We start from the raw sequence: 15260 nt of genomic DNA, 5'->3' as shown, positions 1-15260 counted from the left end.
CGTGAGTCCGAGACACTAGCCACGGGACCACAACTCGATTCAAAATATATAAAGTTACTGGCCCAACCAATATTGACTTGTTGGGGAACTTGCATTTACACATTAAAAACACAAGTTTTATAAAATACAGTACATTGTTAATAGGAATGCACTTAAAAATTCAGCCCTACGGGCCTCATGTAATTGGCCCTCGGCAATGACGAAGTTAAGTGGTTTTTATTATTAAACTAAGGCAATTAAAAAAATAGTTATGTATCGTATTGTGTGCGCTACGATTTTTAAAGTTTTGTATTTGCGAAATTACTGCGCGTGTGACGTCTCAAGTTCTCTTCCGCTTCTTCGCGGTCGGTTCTTCCGATTAGTCCGTTGAATTATCGTAAACCGGAAATCTTCCACAAGTCATTGACGTCGTTCAAAGTAGTAGTAATATATATTTTTCTTTTTTTCGTACATTTTTAAGAAACTGCCGTAGAATTTAATGCTCTAATTTTTACAGAGTGTAAGAAAACTTTTTTGTATCCAATTTTCCGTAGGGCTGAAGTTTCTCATTGGCGGCCCGCGGGCCTGATTCGGCCCGCGAAGTGTTCCCTTCTGGACTTACGGGTTCATGATCAACCTGATCAACTGTATTCATTTAAAAAATTACTACTTGAGGAGGTACGTGGAGGGTGAAATTTAGTTTTAAGTTCTTTTTTCCCTTAAATATTTCTTTCTTGCAATATGTAAATATAACAATTTTATTTTTAATCTTTATTATGGATTGTTTAAAGGATGGCAAGCGGATGTATGATTTGTATCATATATTTGCTTGCTATCTTATTTCAGTTTTTATGTACATATTATTACTTGTTACTTTATTACTATTTGTTGCTATATTATTGTTGTTAACATACCTATGTGTAAATATTTTTCTGTCCCAAAATGAGTTTGTTGTAACTCCTGGGAGTACAAAAAAAATTTTTTTTCGTATGATTTAATAAATAAATAAAAAATAAAAAAACCCCTGAACGGACCACAGTAGTGCATGCATCAAGGATGTCACTGTATTTTTTCGTAAATCAGAATGTTCCCGGATAGCCTTGTAGTCGCCACGTTTTGTATTAAAAAGTCGTTGCAAGTTGTATTCTTTTATCGCAGCAATTATTTAATTGTATATTAGGTACATTGGTTTTTAAACCAGTTGTGTTTGGCTATTCTCTAATCTCCTCTACGGATTTTAATCGTGCCACCTCACTAGAGCCAAAAAAAGCAAAATTCTGAGTTTTGTGAATAGGGGTCTCCGAAGAATCTTAGGTGTGCAGTGGTTTGACTTTATGAGGAATGAAGTAATAAGAAAACGGACGCAGCAACCTACAGTGACAACTGTCATCAAGCGGAGGTGATATGGTTGGCGCCCCAGGTTCTCTACGTCCAGGGCCCCGATTACAATGGGAAGAAATAAAGGAGTTATCTTCGACTGTCTTTTTAAAAAAATCGAAATTTGTTTACGAAAATAAGTATATTTGCATACACATTTAAAGTATAAACAGTAACCTATATTTGAACATGTTTAAAATAAAAAAATGTATGCATAGTCTGCTTTTCATACAGAAACTTTTATTTTACTTTGTAGATAAAATTGAAGATAAATGTTTACTTCCCATTGTAATCGGGGCGCTGGACGTCCACTGCTGACTGTTCGTCGGCAGAACCTGACTTGGGAGGACGCAAAGGAGGCCGGCAGCCGATAGAGATGCGTTGAGGCTCTTCGTGGATACCATATGCTCCAACTAGGGAGCGGACATGGAATGGTGGTGTGTTTGGCTCGTACGTGCGAGTGACGAGTGACGCCACGGTCACGTGGCCCACAAAAAGAATTGACACATTCATACAGCCCACCACTAAAGCTAATTGCCGATCCCTGCTTTAGGCCTATAAAGTGATATTCGGGCTCAGAGTAATAATACATGCCCCGCTTAAAGAGCCACCCATGCGGACAAAAATCATCCTGAGATTATCAATCACTAAGTTGGCTGCAGTTTACAGCAAAACAATGGGCCGTAGGTACTCAGGTCGAGAATCGCAAGAACAGCGACGAAACCATCCGTTCCACGTTTGTTGTTAAACCAAAATCCTAACTAAAAATTTGCAACGCTTTTGTTCTACGCAGTAGAGCGAAATGGCATAAATATTTATTATCTATAGCTGCTGCACGTTATTACTCTGTGGAAAGGAAAAATGAAAGCATTTTGTAATCAATTCAATTGAAATCGAGGTATATTGAATTGAATGATTAAAAAGTATTAAAAAAGTTTATTGTCAAAAAAATGGTTACAATATTTGGAGTGTGTCCAAATTTTTGTAGACAAAAGACTAGACTTCACCCCCTGGGTAGTCTTTAACTCGAAAGTTAATCTCAGGCGTTTCCTAGAATGTGAAATTATTCGATCAAATGAGTCTCTTCACAACAATAAAAGTTTTGGCTTTAACTTCACTAACATCAACAGATGGAAGAATTGAAGAAATATGGATGTTCAAACATAGGCGAATGGTGAATGTTACACAGCGTGTAAAGTGGCCACTTAAACCAGCCAACGACATGTGTATAAGCCTTTCAAATGCCCTGACTTCCATATTACCTCTATAAAATGTTCTCCATCTCTATTGTAATTAGTTTAAAAAAAAAAAAAATTGTATGAGTCAAACCGGTGGAAAGACTCTCAAAACAAACAAACAAACCACCAAGCCGTTTTCCCGCAGGGATAAGTAGAGAGAATAGAACGACACATCACTCTGTCTACATACATACCTCGTTTCCTCTACATTCATACATCTTCTAATGCACGCACGCCGATTATTCCTACTCTTGACATGTCCATCTCCAAGTATTTGATGGACTTGATCGCGCCATGTCCTGGGAAGACGCTCGGTTTTTAAAACAGTTTTCGGATGTGTGGAGGGAGTGCTTTCACTGTCCCTGGACTGGAATCTGAAGTGTAAATAAAATTCGTATTCGTTGAGGTCATAAACAAATAATTCGTTAATAAAATAAAAACATCAATCTTGGAACCTGATAACATGTTTGTGAATGTTTACTTTTTCGTCACTTATTTGTTTAAAGCAGTTGAAAAAATATGTTGAAATTTTTGTTTGAAGAAGCAATCAGTTTGTCACCATTTTCACAAGCAAAAAGTCAATGTTAAGAATATTCGAGTTTAGCGCACAAACAAACATCCATTAGAATGCGGTTTTAGTAATAATATTATCATATAAATCGTTAAATTAAAAACGAAAGGTAGATACGTATAGTTGGGGTCTATGTTCAAGGCGCACTGGAAAAATGCGGTAGCGTGTCGTGACTTATGATGCTGTCCGGTTGAGATGAAAAATAGCCGGTCGATATTCACGAGTATATTATATTCACCGAGGCGCAAATTTGCATCAAACACATAACCTCTTTCTTTTCGTGCGCCTTGAACATAGACCCCGCCTATACCTACCTATAATTCCTCATTTTATCAAAAAGAGCTTTCGGCCTGTCAGCCTAGTGACGAAATTGTTTTTTAAGACAAATATTTCATAAATTTCATATAAAGTACATGTTTTTGTAAAATTCTAAACATATCTACTTTTACACATCTAGTAAATGTTATCACTGTAACTCTCCAAAAAAAGAGACTAACTCTTGTGCTTGGAGAGTGACTTACACCGTTTTGTTGTTGTTTATTTATGAGAGTTTATTTAATTTTAAATACGAGTACATGAGAAAGAAAAATAAAAACATAGGATATATAAAGAAAAAACATAAAACAATAATACATTCATACTAATTAAAATTTAATGTTGTTTTTACACGTGTTTAAAAAGTTTCTTTAAGAGAAGGGAATATAGAAGTCTAGGCATTTACCGGGCTTACGACCATCGGCTGGTTTATGTGGCCACTTTACATACTGTGTTACTATATTCGAATATCCATATTTCTTCAATTCTTATTTTTATTATTATTAATAATAATACACTAGTAGTCACTGTTCTGATGCGTGTATATCAAGTGTACATGGTTATTAAACATTATAAATTGATGTGTGCATCTAGGCGGTTTTTGAACACATTTACTGAACAAGCACCAATCACTTTCTCGGAAAGGCCATTCCATTTCTCCAACTCGGTTTGTCAGGAAGTTCTACCTGGGGTTGGATGAGAAGGAGGTAGTGTTGAGTTTCAATGAATGACCTCTGAGATGGCAGTTTTCATTCATAGTGAACATAGATTTCAACTTGGGTACATTATATTGCTCATTTAAGATTTTGAACGTTTCAATGTCACCACGCTGCTTCCGCTCTTTCAGTGAACTTAACCCAAGCTCCCTTAAGCAGTCCTCGTATGATTTATTTCTTAGAGAAACTACCATTTTAGATGCTCTTCTCTAGACTTTCTCCAACAACTCTGTCTTTTTTTAAAGTATCCATCCGTTATTTTTTGTGAAGTTAAGTAGTATGAAATCTTTCTGAGATTCAAGTGATTGATAATTATTTCATCTCCATACAAGGCAACGCCTAAAAATATTTATCAATTTTTAAACTTTTTCTTAGACTTGTTGATTTTATTAACAATATTTTAAGTTTGTCAAAATATTTGTAGACAGGGACTAGATTTTATCCCCTAGGGAGTTATTGATATTAAAATATTAAAACAGCTTGCCCACCACATACCGCACACCGCATCTGAGGGCATAAGTCTCCTTGGCTGCGCCCACATATACTGAAAATTTGCTCGTTGCCGACCGAGAAAAGTTGCCCGAAGGAGCTATCTGTAATATGGTAGCCTGACCATCTTTGTGCTGAAAGAAAGTAGTCCTAGTGTAAATAATATCTGTACCTCAGAGGCAGACGGATGCAAATCCAGATTTTGAGGAAATGACATTTCGATATTCGTATCCAGTTTATGATCATGTCCATTGATTTTGAAGAAATGTCAGTCTTATAATGAAAGAACCAATGTATTAAGATACTGAAAATAGAAATGAATGCTATAAATTACTGGAAATCACTTAGAGAAAGTAGATTCTTTAGACTTTGGTTGAACATTTGACGTTTGGATTTGCATCCGTCTGCCTCTGAGATACAGATATGTACTTTTTTGAATTGAGAAAAGAGCGAAGTGAAGAAAATATAACAACAGAGAAAGACAACATATTAGATAAAATAATACGAAAGTCTAGGCATTTACAGGACTTAAAACCATTCACCATTCTGCCTAAGTTTTGGCAAATAGCTATTCTCCGGTAAAAATCCTGAAAACGGTAATCATGTAGATATGAGTCCGCCTCGTAGTGGTTGGCGCATCCACTTACCACTATACTCATGGTTTCGGGTTCGATTCCTAGAAAGGTGAAATATAAATTTAAAGGTTGGTTTACACGCACTGTTTCATTGCTCTTGGACTGGCGTCTGAAGCGTAGGAATGACCACCTTACCTTCATGTAACGGGCGATTAATATACGCTGCATTTGATGTACCAATGTAATGTCCTATGCGCCATCTGGTACGGATAGGAATATGATGATTTAATGGTAGATACATTAGACGTCTATTAAAAAAACTATAATAAAAAATGTACCGTGAAGTGTCTTGAAAATGTTTAAACTACGTCTGCCGAATCAACCAACGATAGATTGTTGTAATAGATTTCTGGTTTCCGGAAGCTGACTCACCAATCAGCAGAACTGACCGACTAGAACTTATGACGTTAAGGGCGGAGTAATTTAAAAAATCATGGCGTTGATATATCGTACATAACAATATTTAATAGATTTTTTGGCTTAGTTTGATAATGTATTTTACATATAAAAAAATATTTCTAAAAACTCTGAACTTCCTCATTGAAAAAATAATCTAACATCTTTTGCCATCAATGTCGTAAAAAATAATTACAACTTTCACTCTGCTCTTAATTAATAATCCCGGGACTAAATTAGCGGAAATCTATTATATGAGTGTGTATACAAGGTAAGTCATGTCGGTAATACAGTTTCCTTGACATCATTGTATTGGAAGATATATTGTAATTAAAACTTACAATAATTTTCATCTGCTAATGGCGCGGTGTGTGGCGATAGTATGAACGAGAACGATTTCATCAATGCATTTCACATAATAGGGTAAAACCACCAATGATTGACACTTTAAGCGTATTGATTGAGTCAACATTTATTAATAAATCAAACAATCATCATTTGAATCTAAGCGTTTTTTTTTGCATCAACAAATGTTAGTTGATTTTAAACTTTTAATTTATATATTTTTTTATTATTTATTAATTAAAAGAAAACAACAGCCATTACAACAAAAAAAAAATATTTACAAATAAACCAAAATTATAGGCCAATTATAGTTTTATATACATTACTAAATACAATATCAAAAAAAGAAAAAAAAAACGTACATTGAAATAGCCACTCCGTATCATTCCACACGTAAAAATAAATAAAATATTACAATAATAATGAAATATTAAAAAATAATTTAAAAGTTTTTTGTTTTATCGAACATAAAAATCCTTTCGCCGGTGGATCCATACAGAGTAATACGGAGCTATCAGCCCTCCCTTCTTTCAAACAAGAGAAAATAATTACAATATTAAAGTGCACAATAAAATAAAATATTAGGTAGGTACAGTTAGATTAAATTATAATTACTATTTTTAATTAGGGTTCTAGCATTTTCTTTGAATTTGTTTAAAGTGAGCATTCAGAGATATTCAGAGGATCTTTCAATTTTTAAAGATAAATAAAGATGATTGCAAATATACTATTTCAGCCATTTATTGGCACCTCTAGTTATTAATTGGCACAGCAATTTTGTCAGTTATTGGCACCTTTAAAATTTCCGTGTATCAAAAAAAATAAAAGACCTGATATTTTAAAATTATTGAATGGATTTATTATTATTACTCAATGTTGATGGATGCAGAAAACGAGGAAGACCAAGAAAGATATGGAAGGATCCAGTCCATCAAATACTTGAAGATGGACATGTCGAGAGTAGGAATAATCGGCGTGCGTGCATGAGAGGATGTATGAATGTAGAGGAAGCGATGTCTGTATGCTAAGACAGAGTGATATGGCGTTCTATCCTCTCTGCCTACCCCTACGGGGAAACGCCGTGATGGTTTGTTTTTGTTGTTGTATAACTCAATCTGAATCAGATGAAGATAGCTACGCTCTTTCTATTAAAAAAATGTCTGAAAAAAAATTACTTCGGAGTATTTCTTTTTATATATAAGCTAATCCTTTTTGTATTAAATGCTAAAATAATTTTCTTTATTTGTCGCAAGTAATAAACAAACAAAATATCAGTAATGCATGTAAAATACTGATTGGCATGTGCCAATAATTCAAATATTAACGAATAACACTACAACATGCTAGTTATTGGCACAGTGCCAATCTCTGATTTTGTGATTTTTTTCTTTGTATAGTTGGCACCCATTAAAAAATATAGTTTCTTAGTAAAATAATCACATTTGAGACAAAACTAGCTTAATAAACATGTATTCAATCACTGGTAAACATAATATACTTAAGTTTTGTACTAACCTTGCTGAAAATTAAAGTTCAACACACCTCTATCCTTAGAAAATATCTTAAGAAACTCTCGATTTTTCGCACATTTTAGTAGAGCACATTAAAAGATGGTTTTAAATAGGAATACCAACATTTAAATTTATTTCAACAGAGAGGGATTTTTTTTTTGAGAACGGAATATGGAAGTCTAGGCATTTACAGGGCTTATGACCTGTCATTGGCTGACTTTAGTGGCCACTTTACACACTGTGTAACATTCACCATTCTGCCCATATTTGAACATCTATGTTACTTCAATTCTTTCATCTGTTGATGTTTGTGAAGTTAAAGAGCTGAAACCTTTATTTATGTGGGTGAGATTCATCTAATTGAATTATTTCACCTACATACTAGGCAACGCCTGAAATTTTTATTTTTTACCAGCCAATGACAGGTCATAAGCCCTGTAGATGCCTTGACTTCTATATTACCTTCTTTAAAATGTTCTTCATCTCTGTTGTAATATGTTAGTGTAAACAGCTCCCCAGGGAGTTGAATCCAGTCCTTGTCGACAAAAATTTGGACAAACTCAAAATATTGCAGATGATATAACTTTAAAAAGCATATTATGACTATACATAATTTAATAAATACTTAGTTAAAGGTATTTCCAAGTAACCACTATGAACACTATTTAATATGTATATATATATTTTTTTTAATATAAAATATTAGCGTTCTTACAATTTACCCAAATATTTCAATTTTGGTGGCCAATTTCAACGAGTTGTTATAACTCACTATTAGAAAATGGAAATCAAGTTGGGTTAAAGTGGGGTTCGAACCTCAGACCTCTAATCCGCGAGTCCGCAACACTAGCCACGGGACCACAACCCGATTTAAGGTATGTTTTTTTTCTTTATTAGGACCTTTTACCAAAACGTCATAACATCGGCCTAAGACAATTTACATACATTTACAAATTATAATAAGCATACAAACAACAAAAAGAGAAAGGATAAAGAAAAACAGAATGTACACAAACATAAAAATTAATAGAATGTATAAGAATAACATTAAAGTCATGATATTTGTAATAATTAACACATGACTAATATTAATTAAAATCATGTATGTTATTCGCATTGATACACAAGTATGTTATCTATAATACTAGATGCAGCACTAAGCAATACTCTCGCGTTTCATTCAACTTAAGTTCCGGAACTTAACTTGTAGTCAGTAAATAAGAGGCGGCGTAAAAAGGCGCGACGCACAGCTTTGAATTCACAGTAAACTGGAATTGACAATTTGTTTTTTTTACTCCACGTTTTGCACGACAATGTTGACGCGACAACGATCATTTTTCAGAACATACATAATCTCTATTAAATTATTATACCTCAGTGATTATTCGTTCATTTTAAACTCTAGTACTGCTTTATTGTTTTCCCCTTCGAATGAGATTCTACTTGGAACATACAACTGTACTAAAGTATTTTTTAGACTGGTAATAAACAAACTGTCAAACAACAACTCAAACCAGAACTCTAGTAATGTAAGTAGGTACCTTCCAGGTAATTTGATTCAGTTCGTAACAGAATCTGGTGCGGTAGAATCTTATTATGGCAACATTTTGTAACAATGGGAAAAGAAAAAAAACGAAAATGGAACACAATTTGAAACGGGAAACATTTGAAAACGCTTTTTACTTATTTTTATGATCTTCCTGTAATAGTTCTACATTATCTCTGCATTATCTTTGATCTTCCTTTGAAAGCGTCGCGTCAATGCGTCATTCTGTCATTTTGGTTTTCGTTCGTAGTTCGTATAGCGTTTGAAAACTGTTTAAAATGCCATTTATTTGTTTGCTACTCGTTTTTTAGCTGGAGTTGAGTATCAAAATAAGCCGATTTTTTTTATCACCGACAAATACTGATTTGGGATTGTGGACTGAAAAATGGAGCGCCAAATTGTTCGTGGATGCAGTTCAACAAGTGAAGCAAAATGCGTGTTTTATATTCCAAGGAGTGATGCACTGAGAGCATTGTGGTTGTCTTTCTTGCCTTTGCTCAGTGGTCTAAGCAAGGAACAACTTGTCACCAAAAGAGCGTGCCAACTTCATTTTGACAGGATGGAAATAGATATCAAAACTTCGCCATGGACTGGGACAGGTATTTAATTATAATTTCTGTTTATTCACTAACGTTGTGATTTTGCTCTCGGTTAATCAACTCGTTAATTAGCTCCACGTATGTAAATATTAAAATTTGAATTTGTATAATTTAATATAGTTTTTACTTATTTTTATCTAAGCATTATTTGTCAGTCGTTGTTTTCTGTGTATTTTACTTAGGAAAAAGGTTATTTTACGGAACTTTAGTAAAAGTGGAATTAAACATCTGATTAATATCTTATTAGAATTGTTCATCAGTTAATTTTACCTTTATGTATTTTTTTTAATCACTTTGATTTTAAATTTGGAAAGCCTGAGATATTCCTTCCCATGAAAAGAAACAGGAAAACAATGGTAAGAAAAATCTGCCTTACTTACACTGACGTACCTATAGTAAATAAACACGTTATTCCTATACTATCTACATCTAAGATATACTGCCGTAGTAAGCGAAAGGGCAGGTTTTTGACAAAAATCACAAATTAATTAAACATGAGGTAGGTTATACAAAAAAATTCTAACCATTTGATATAATATAGCAATGAGCCGTAAAAAATATTTCAGTACGAAAAACAATAAAATGTTTTTTAAGCAATTGAACAAAATCTAGATATTTTTAAGCAAAAACTCAGGGTAGAAATGAAACACAGAGGTTTTTTGCTTTATAGACAATTGACATATTGTGTTTTTACTCATGATTAATTATTATTTTTTTTAATTTGCGTAAAGTTGATAAATACCACAAAAATGCCATCTCAAATTTTGCAAATAACTGCATTTTTTTTACGACGCCAGTATGCCAAATATTCGTTGCCTTTACCAATTTGAAGGAAAAGAAGATCGTTTTAACATTTTTAATTTTTTTATAAGTAATCCTTTATTTAACATGAAAACAATACACAAAGAAATAAAAATAGATCAATTCAGGTTGAACTTGCCAAAAAAGAGTCGGGTTCATGTGTTTGTCAAGTGTATAAAATTATATAAAATATAATAAAAAATGCATAACAAATTAAAAATAGTAAATAAATCAACAATCGAAAAATTATTACACTAAAAAAAATAATATACACAGGCATATATAAATATGTACATAATATGCATATATACATACCTACTTATACAATACATACGATACATATACTTACATACATTTTCTAATAAAAATACTTCTTCTTCATTACCTTTCCACACCTAATGGTGCATAGGGCACTGCATCAGTACACCAATCGCATGTTATCTTGATAGATTTTTGTTACGCGAAGAAAAGATGATCAGTCTTATTTTGGTGTAAATCGTTGGACACTAGCTTACACCTGTCAAAATGTTCAAACATGTACATATATTACTAATTTAGTACTTATTCCATCAATTGGATTGGTCGACAGGATGGATGTGAAGTATTTCATTGCTTTTGGAATATAACCTAAAATAGAAGATTAATGAAAATTAAAAAACGATTCATATACGCTGCTATTAGAACTCCAAAACAGTGCAATATGCGTAATGAATATAAATATTCATTTTTATTTGTCTCATTTCATGCACTCATAAATAAGGCAACGGACGCTGCAATCTCCGAACATTCGTTTGGAAATGCCCTATCACGGCGAAACAATTGCCACAGAAATTTTTGTTTTTACATTGTTAAAATAATAATGTGTTCAGTAGACTCAAATCAGTGTTTGATTTTTATATTAAAAGTCTAAACAGTACTGTCGACGTGTTCCTACAATAAGGGCAAGCATTTAAGAAGCAAGTGGTGTTATCACTCCCGACTTGAGATGACACTTAGTCATATCTGCCTGGCAGGGGCGAACCGTGTATAGCAGCGATTATGAGCAGCTTACCATTATATTTGACTGACCATAATAATGTTTTACTGTAAATTTATTTACAGAAAAACAAATAAATAATTACTTTTTATTTAAAATCATTTCCACCATGGTATTTGTTTCCTAATAAAAATATTAATATTAATAAAGCGCGCCCAGTGCCTGCGGTGAGCCAAGAAACTAGCCGGTTATTCCAGCTTATTTTTTCATACAAATAAGTTTACTATATTTTGAATGTCTTAACCCAAGTGCGGGTTTTTTCTTCCAGATTAAACTTGCAGATTACACAATTACAATTATTTGTGGATATTTGATTTGGAAAATAGTATTACAAACAATATTTCTTAAGGGCTATTTTTCTTTGAGATGGTACTTTTGATATAATAACATAATTACTTTCATGCGTCATATTGCAGGATATATGGCACTCGACGCGGCCGTTTTTAGCACTATTAATTTCTAGAACAATTCGGCCAGTTGACATTTTAATTGAATACCTAATATCGACTGAATTCATTGTGCTATTTTTTGTTCATTTTTTAATGATTTATGTATTAAAGTAATGGATAATATATCTTTATATTATAATATATCACGAAGTTACGTCGTTTGAGTTGATTTCATAGATGAGAGTTGTTGTATCACACAGAACCACAGAAAAATATGAATTTATAGTAAAAATTACTTACATTATATTATATACCTTCTATGTAGGTACAAATAAGTGATATTTTTTTAAAGCTTACCCATAAATAAAATCACCATTTGCCTAGATCATGCCATGATTATATCTATTGTAAATTTAAATAAATTCTGAAATAGTTTTTGTTAAGGTTATTCAATGTGTTATATACTCATTAATGCCAATCTATTAGGGCTTTCATAAGCCGATTGATTGGCTTTTTTAAAAAAACCTGAGGATGTCAGAGAGCTCGCTCCCTTGTAGCCCGATACTTTACGGATCTGGACCACGCTACCAACCCTGTCTTTATCGGTTCATATCGAGACAGTAAAAAATAACATCGATATTTATGTATGAAAATTCAAAGTATCTTCATCGGTACCTTGTAAATAAAAATGTTTAGAAAAAAAAAATTGTAAACATCTTCTATTTTTCATACAGAAAACTTAATTATATTTTGTTGAAAAAATTGAAGATAAATTTTGACTTCTCATTAGAATACGGGCTAGATGCATTGGATTGGTAAAATGTGTTGTTATCCCTCTACAAATATATATACTCTAAGATAGCAATGCTGTAATTAGTTTTTTATTGTTAACACGTGTTCACGTGATCCTGTGACGTTTCAAAGTAATTAATTTTTATTATCCTTTTCATACATTTTTGAGAAACTTTACCGTACAGATAAATGCCTAATTTTTCAGCGTGTATGAAAACATTTTTATATCCAATTTCCCGTAGCACTATACTTCCTCATTGAGTAGTGAGAATTATCCGATTGAATTATTTTACCGCTAGGCAACAGATTATTCTACTCTCATGTGCGGAGAAAAACTTAAAAGTCTGAGTTTGGTGTTTGAATACAGGCATTACGCATTTTATTTTCTAAAAGAATTGCAACTTTTTGCTTTGTTGCGCGCTATGAAGAGATGGTACTAGAAAAAGTGACGGGCTCAAATTGCATTAATTAAACCGGATTCTGGATTAATCTCCAATAAAAATAAATTACCAACGTTTTTGCAAAACCTGTTTGATTTAAAAAAAAACTAAAATGTTATTTGAGGATTCGTAAAAACTGTGTTGCATTGTACTGCATTATTATTATTATATTGATTATGCAAGATTATGTAAAAACGGAGTCTACGACCAAGGCGCACTGAAGGAATGCGGTAATGGGTGTTTCCATGAAAATGCGACATGAATTTATTTTTTTTCATTAAAACTTCGCCAAAACACGAATAAAACATGTCATTTCTGCCAACGCATCAACGGCCTTCCTGGTTTAATAGCTAAGATGCTTGAATCACGTACGGAAGGTTTCAGGTTCGATTCCCGGTCAAAACACAAAAAAATAAAAATGTTTTTCTATAATTTACCACTATAATAGGGCCTCGTGACCTGTTGAGATAATAATTTAAAAAATAATAATTAAAAAATAGTTAGAAATAAAAAAAAATAATATAGTATTAAGTTTATAGTTCCCGTCTGAAGATTCCTAAGATGATATTTCTTTTTAAATAAAGGCTCAGATGAGCCTTAAATATGATTGTAAAATTACTATAAAGTTAATTATGTTACAATTACGTAGCATCCTTACGCATTTTGTTGAAATATATGACTTGAGTTACCAAAACCATGTAACGTGAGTTACTTTTGCTTTAATTTTTTTCCTTTATTTTTCTGTATGGATTGTGATTTTTTAAATCGTTTTTGAAATAAACAATATTCCCTCTAATTTTCGTTAATTTATATTTTTTCCTACATGTTAAGTTAGAACATAGTTTCAGCATTAAATTCTGGTGCAGAGAACTTCATGTCCCACAATATATTGGTTTACCGTAACTGAATTATTGTTTAATTGTTTATTATTGTTTTGCCGGCCTTGTGGTGTAGTGGTCAGCGCGTTTGCTTATCATGCAAGAGGTCTCGGGTTCGATTTCCGACATGGTTGACATGAAATATATTTTTAAAAAAGGCGTTTTTACACTATAATATACCTTTGTGTAGCAATAAATGATCAATATACGCTGCGGTTGGTGTACCAATGCAGTGCCCTATTCACCATTAGGTGCGTAAAGGGGAATGATGATGATGATGAATTATATATTTTTAAAACTAATTTCAATAAAGTTTTTTGCTCCGTCATCATCATTCCACCAATTTACTCTTTAAACAAAGCAAAACTTCACTACATCACTTATATCTTTTTCATGATATTTTCTCACTCGAACACACACATATACACCCTCCCACCCAATCTTCTTTCACTCTCTCTCTCTCACACACACACACCCGTTTTGACATCATAATCATCAGCCGTCTCTTGTCCAATGGTGAACACAGGCCTCCCCCTTTAGTCTTCATATCTCCCTATCCTGAGCCAACCGCATCCAACCACTTCCTTCAACTCGTCTTATGTCTTTAGACCACCTTGTCTGAGGCCTGCCGACACTTCTTCTACCCGTTCTGAGTCGCCATTCCAGGACTTTTGTGGTCCATCTAGAGTCTGTGGTTCTGGCTATATGACCAACCCAGCTCCATTTCTGGTTGGCAGCCCTATGGACCACATCGGTGACCTTTGTTCTCGCTCTAATCCATCCGTTTTGACATACCTAGTAAAACATTTAGGCTCTTATTGGAATACAACTAATATGACATTTTATACCCAAGCATTATTCTCTCTAATTGTTGTTTTGATATATTTGTTGTGTTATATTCTGTTGCCTTCATAAAATATATTTAAAAAAATAATATATATAAATGTATATACTGTTTTATGATAATGTTTCCTTAATTTATTGGTAATCAATGCACAGTGATAAACATAGTCAATATTTTTTTATATTACAAAGTTAAAACGCGCTGAAAAAGATTCAGTTTTGGAGTTAAGTTAAGTGAGTTTACATAGTTTTGACGCTACCCGATTGAGTTTTGATAAAAATTAGCACCTTGATATTTATTTATTCATCAACGGTTCAAAGAACCTTTTACAGAAATAATCACAGCAGTGAATATAATATAATA

At 33.0% G+C, this 15260-nt stretch overlaps 1 non-coding gene across 1 annotated transcript; it reads left to right on the top strand.

Moving 5' to 3' along the window:
* The first annotated feature begins 14114 nt into the window (after positions 1-14114).
* Positions 14115-14187, top strand: TRNAD-AUC (transfer RNA aspartic acid (anticodon AUC)). The gene has a single exon. It is a non-coding gene; the product is annotated as a tRNA-Asp (tRNA).
* Positions 14188-15260: the final 1073 nt, after the last annotated feature.

Source organism: Micrasema longulum, unplaced genomic scaffold (genome assembly GCF_059751315.1).
Source record: "Micrasema longulum isolate JH-2025_06_02 unplaced genomic scaffold, ASM5975131v1 h1tg000683l, whole genome shotgun sequence".
Classification (NCBI taxonomy): Eukaryota; Metazoa; Arthropoda; class Insecta; order Trichoptera; family Brachycentridae; genus Micrasema; species Micrasema longulum.
This window is presented reverse-complemented; position numbering and strand designations above follow the sequence as displayed.